The following is a 6,990-nucleotide window of genomic DNA, read 5'->3' as shown; positions in this document are numbered from 1 at the left end:
AAACTACCCAAAAAGAATACTCTAGCATTATGTCATTGTAATTGCAAACATCAATAAAATATTTAACAATCATCAGAAAAGTAAAGAAACCAGTAAAATGAAAAAAGAAATTCCTAGTGCAAATTTCAGCAAGCTTAAGAAAACAGCAGAAGTGGCCACATGGGAATATTATTAAACAATAAGAAATCCAGTGAAACTGAATGTGATAACAGGAAGAGATCCTCCTTGAGTCAAAACAAGAGGAAGAATTTAACTTCATCAGCTAAATAAATAGAAATTAGACATAGAGAAACAAAGAATATTAGACCACCTTAATAAACAGATGTAGGCCTAAGAGGGAAGAAATAAATGCAATAAAATATTGGATATTAGAGATGTGCTGGCCTGATATGACTTTGCAGAGAGTGGGAGGGTTTGAGAGGGGGGTCAGTGCCATCTCCCACACTCTGCAGAACCAGTAGCAGCAGGAGCCTCAGTCTTAAACGCAGCAAAGATCCAGACCGATGGCAGTAGCAGCCTGGCTCCCTTGATGGAGGATACAGAGCTTCCTGCCCTTCTGATTGATGACAGCTTAGTTAGCAGGAAAGAGTCGTGCTACCTGGAGATGCCTGATGTCATGCATCAGCAGTGGGGCAGAAAGAAGCCAACACATGCCAGTGGAGTCCTGGGGTGTCACAAAGGCTGAAATAACTTCTATAAGAGTCTGGATGATTGAGGACTCCCAGAATTTACTGGGAGGGTGGGGTGAGTCTTTGAACAAGGTTAGAAATTCCAGTATTATATGTAAGATGTTACAGAGAAAACATTGTTTCCTACTTTAAGGTTAACCCCCAGGTATGGTTTGAGGAAAGATGTCTTATGTGCTACATAAATGATGTTGGTAAATTATTACTCTTTCCAGGAAGTTTGCATTTTAACATTGATTTTGTGTAGACAATACTTTAACCTTTGTCCATTAATATTTCCCTCTGATTGTCTAGTGAAGAGATGATGGCTTCAATATCCTACATCTCTAGTTTTTTCAAGGTAGAAAGCTCTACATCTGATGAGGTGACTCTGGATTAGAAAAATGTATTCGTTGTATTTGAACTTAAGTTTTCAGTCCCTGAGCTGCTAACCCCAAACTCCTCTCTCCATCACCCCTTACTCCAAACTCCTCTTTCCACTGCACACTGAAAAAATTCTCATTTAGTCATACAACGTATTATAATAAACAAATGCTAGCTGGGTGCAGTGGCTCACTCCTGTAATACCAGCTCTTTGGGAGGCCAAGGTGGGCGAGATCACGAGGTCAGGAGTTCAAGGCCAGCCTGGCCAAGATGGTGAAACCCCATCTCTACTAAAAATACAACAACAAAAAAAAGTAGCTGGGCGTGGTGGTGGGTGCCTGTAATCCCAGCTACTCAGGAGGCTGAGGCAGAGAATTGCTTGAACCTGGGAGGTGGAGGTTGCAGTGAGCTGAGATCACACCACTGCACTCCAGCCTGGGTGACAAAGCGAGACTCTATCTCTAAATAAATAAATAAATAAAAAGCTATTAAAATAATGCTATTTGGTAGGTATTAAAAGTTACATTCAGCAATTTAATTCTAAGCTTTAAAAAATGAAGGTCACAAAGGTCACTTTGGCCCAATATTTAACATTCTCATTATTAATATATAAAGATACATAATGTAATTCAGTTAGAATGTGTTCAGTTTCACCAAACATGAAAATAAGAAAGTGGTTTTAGCAATATTCTTACATTTCCATACTGAGTGATTAGGAGTCAATAGCAAATTGTTTTAAGGGATACACTAAGTATCCAATTAAGTATTATAATAATACTTAATATTTAAATAAGAATAATTAAGCATTAAGCATTTAATATTAAGAATCCACAGGTTCTACAGAGGTCTTCCAAGTCAGCCCATCACTTCACAGAGAAAACTAAGGCCTATGTAGTGAATAGCTTTTGTTCCAGGTCACCCAGGTAGTTCATTCCCAAAGTTGACCTAGAATCTGTGTTTCTTTACTCCTCAAAGTGAATCCCTTCCCTTCTGGATAAGACTCTGGTGATTAGAGGGAAGCTTGTGTTCCCCATTTTCTCCAGAATCTCACGTCCAGGGCAGTCGTCCATCCCATTTTTATTGCACCAGTGGGTGCACTGCGTTGCCTCCAGATAACCTTGCCCAAACCTACAGCATAAATGCACATTATATAAAAGAGTGGTCCATTATACACTCACCATTCCCATACTTTTCCCAGAAACACCCAACTTAAAATTCACCCAGTCCTCTGTGATCTGGAATGCTTGCTTTAACACAACTTTCTCCCCAGCCCCTGCCTTTGACACACAAATACGCACATACACACATATGCATACCAAATACACTCTATTCATTCAGTGAGGATGCAAATCACGTGACTATTTTAAGAATACTGTCCTTGCTCCATAGGGCTAAGGATTACAAGGAGTCTAAAACTTAAAGAATGAATTCCCTCCATTTCCTATGGGACATTTGATCACAGCTGAGGCACCTCCCTTTAAATAGCTGGACATCTGGATGTCATTTGAGATGGCAGCCATAAATGCCCTTTGGCCTTATTTTCTTTTATTGTGGCTAAGGTCATGAGCAGCAACCAATCACTTTGGTTTCTCACATTCTCCTCACATTGCTTATAGTTGCTTCAAGAATAGATTTTTTTTGCCTTCTCTGAAGTTGTTATCAGATAGAGAAGCAAATGCATCATATTCTCAGACCCACAAATGGCTGAAAACTGAAGTGCATTTTAAATGGCAAGCCTCAGTTTAAGAACTGTTGAACAGGTCCACTCAAAGAAACTTGAGAACTGCCAGGATGTGAAGCCAAGATCCCTGTTATCTTTCTGGTAAAAAGTCAGTTACCAATTCCTTTCTGTGACTACACTTTTGAGAACAAATGTCACACCAGGATGATTGCGCTTGTAGTAGTGGGAGAAAAGGAAAGTATGTGAGGAGGCTGATACTTTAACTGAACAACTCACACTATCTTGCCCTAGAGCTGACTGGCATGAATTATACTTTACTACAATATATTCTTTCTGTAAAATGTAATAAATCTCCTTTTTTCTGTAAAGTGTGAGTAATTTTGGGATCTGAAACCCCAAAAGGGTAAAAGACTATTCACAGGTTTGCGAAGTGGTGGAGATTTTTGCAGAGAGGAATGTCAGACATCATCTGTGTACATCCTTCTGAGCACAGCCTTTGTTACTCACTCTTCTGTTCTATCTCCACCCTGTTTGTCAGATTTCTCATTTACAGCCTCAACTCCTTCCAAAAACCAGTGACATTGCCACAAACCAGTGAGATTTTGCCCCTTGAAACCTCTGTGCCTACTCTGGGGGGCAGTACACCTGTCCAGCTCTTCCTGTCCTCATTGATGGGACATGAGGATCCATTTCTGAAACAACTGAGTCAGAAGCATCCAAAAGAATCAGTGAAAGAAGGATACACCTAGCAAGATGCTAAGGAGCAACACACTAAGCACTTAAAAAATACTTGATATCCAAGGCCAATTCCAGATCAAGTAAATTAGAAATCTCTAGGTATGGGGTTCAGCTACTGGTATTTTTTAAAATCTCCCCCAGATGACTACAAAGAATAGATGAGGTTGAGAACCACAAGATTAGCACAATACAGAAATGTAGGGAGAGCTGCCATGTAGGTAACACTATACTGTTTCAAAGTCAGTGACTTCTCAGGCAAAAATTATTGAGGTAGAGTCGTAAGATACTTCAATTGGAATAAAACCTGGTGCAGTAGTTTTGAAATATGGCCCCAAAGACACAGCTAAAGCAGTGATTAGAGGGAAATGTATAGTAGTAAATGCCCACAGGAGAAAGCAGAAAAGATCTAAAATCAACACCCTAACATCACAATTAAAAGAACTAGAGAAGCAAGAGCAAACACATTCAAAAGCTAGCAAAAGACAAGAAATAATTAAGATCAGAACAGAACTGAAGGAGATAGAGACACGAAAAACCCTCCAAAAAATCAATGAATCCAGGAGCTGGTTTTTTGAAAAGATCAACAAAATTGATAGACCACTAGAAAGACTAATAAAGAAGAAAAGAGGGAAGAATCAAATAGACACAATAAAAAACGATAAACGGAATATCGCCACTGACCCCACAGAAATACAAACTACCATCAGAGACTACTATAAACACTTCTATGCAAATAAACTAGAAAATCTAGAAGTCTATAAATTTCTGGACACATACACTCTCCCAAGACTACACCAAGAAGAAGTCAAATCTCTGAATAGACCAATAACAAGTTCTGAAATTGAGGCAGAAATTAATAGCCTACCAACCAAAAAACACCCAGGACCAGAAGGATTCACAACTGAATTCTACCAGAGGTACAAGGAGGAGCTGGTACCATTCCTTATGAAACTATTCCAAAAAAAAACAAAAAACAAAAACAAAACAAAACAAAACAAAAAAAAACAGAAAAAGAGGGACTCCTCCCTAACTCATTTTATGAGGCCAACATCATCCTGATACCAAAACCTGGCAGAGACACAACAAAAAAAAAATTTTCGGAACAACCGGTACCAGCCATTGCAAAAACATGCCAAAATGTAAAGACCATCGAGGCTAGGAAGAAACTGCATCAACTAACGAGCAAAATAACCAGTTAATATCATAATGGCAGGATCAAGTTCACACATAACAATCTTAACCTTAAATGTAAATGGACTAAATGCTCCAATTAAAAGACACAGACTGGCAAACTGGATAAAGAGTCAAGACCCATCAGTCTGCTGTATTCAGGAGACCCATCTCACACGCAGAGACATACATAGGCTCAAAATAAAGGGATGGAGGAAGATTTACCAAGCCAATGGAGAACAAAAAAAAGCGGGGGTTGCAATACTAGTCTCTGATAAAACAGACTTTAAACCATCAAAGATCAAAAGAGACAAAGAAGGCCATTACATAATGGTAAAGGGATCAATTCAACAGGAAGAGCTAACTATCCTAAATATATATGCACCCAATACAGGAGCACCCAGATTCATAAAGCAAGTCCTTAGAGACTTACAAAGAGACTTAGACTCCCATACAATAATAATGGGAGACTTCAACACTCCACTGTCAACATTAGACAGATCAACGAGACAGAAAGTTAACAAGGATATCCAGGAATTGAACTCATCTCTGCAGCAAGCAGACCTAATAGACATCTATAGAACTCTCCACCCCAAATCAACAGAATATACATTCTTCTCAGCACCACATCATACTTACTCCAAAATCGACCACGTAATTGGAAGTAAAGCACTCCTCAGCAAATGTACAAGAACAGAAATTATAACAAACTGTCTCTCAGACCACAGTGCAATCAAACTAGAACTCAGGACTAAGAAACTCAATCAAAACCGCTCAACTACATGGAAACTGAACAACCTGCTCCTGAATGACTACTGGGTACATAACGAAATGAAGGCAGAAATAAAGATGTTCTTTGAAACCAATGAGAACAAAGATACAACATACCAGAATCTCTGGGACACATTTAAAGCAGTGTGTAGAGGGAAATTTATAGCACTAAATGCCCACAAGAGAAAGCAGGAAAGATCTAAAATTGACACTCTAACATCACAATTAAAAGAACTAGAGAAGCAAGAGCAAACACATTCGAAAGCTAGCAGAAGGCTAGAAATAACTAAGATCAGAGCAGAACTGAAGGAGATAGAGACACAAAAAACTCTCCAAAAAATCAATGAATCCAGGAGTTGGTTTTTTGAAAAGATCAACAAAATTGACAGACCACTAGCAAGACTAATAAAGAAGAAAAGAGAGAAGAATCAAATCGACGCAATTAAAAATGATAAAGGGGATATCACCACCGACCCCACAGAAATACAAACTACCATCAGAGAATACTATAAACACCTCTACGCAAATAAACTGGAAAATCTAGAAGAAATGGATAATTTCCTGGACACTTACACTCTTCCAAGACTAAACCAGGAAGAAGTTGAATCCCTGAATAGACCAATAGCAGGCTCTGAAATTGAGGCAATAATTAATAGCCTACCAACCAAAAAAAGTCCAGGACCAGATGGATTCACAGCTGAATTCTACCAGAGGTACAAGGAGGAGTTGGTACCATTCCTTCTGAAACTATTCCAATCAATAGAAAAAGAGGGAATCCTCCCTAACTCATTTTATGAGGCCAACATCATCCTGATACCAAAGCCTGGCAGAGACACAACAAAAAAAGAGAATTTTAGACCAATATCCCTGATGAACATCGATGCAAAAATCCTCAATAAAATACTGGCAAACCGGATTCAGCAACACATCAAAAAGCTTATCCACCATGATCAAGTGGGCTTCATCCCTGGGATGCAAGGCTGGTTCAACATTCGCAAATCAATAAACATAATCCAACATATAAACAGAACCAAAGACAAGAACCACATGATTATCTCAATAGATGCAGAAAAGGCTTTTGACAAAATTCAACAGCCCTTCATGCTAAAAACGCTCAATAAATTCGGTATTGTTGGAACGTACCTCAAAATAATAAGAGCTATTTATGACAAACCCACAGCCAATATCATACTGAATGGGCAAAAACTGGAAAAATTCCCTTTGAAAACTGGCACAAGACAGGGATGCCCTCTCTCACCACTCCTATTCAACATAGTGTTGGAAGTTCTGGCTAGGGCAATCAGGCAAGAGAAAGAAATCAAGGGTATTCAGTTAGGAAAAGAAGAAGTCAAACTGTCCCTGTTTGCAGATGACATGATTGTATATTTAGAAAACCCCATTGTCTCAGCCCAAAATCTCCTTAAGCTGATAAGCAACTTCAGCAAAGTCTCAGGATACAAAATTAATGTGCAAAAATCACAAGCATTCTTATACACCAGTAACAGACAAACAGAGAGCCAAATCAGGAATGAACTTCCATTCACAATTGCTTCAAAGAGAATCAAATACCTAGGAATCCAA

The sequence above is a fragment of the Macaca mulatta genome, chromosome 11, assembly GCF_049350105.2.
Source record: "Macaca mulatta isolate MMU2019108-1 chromosome 11, T2T-MMU8v2.0, whole genome shotgun sequence".
NCBI classification, from domain to species: domain Eukaryota; kingdom Metazoa; phylum Chordata; class Mammalia; order Primates; family Cercopithecidae; genus Macaca; species Macaca mulatta.
The sequence above is the reverse complement of the archived record's forward strand: the minus strand, read 5'-3'. Positions refer to the sequence as shown.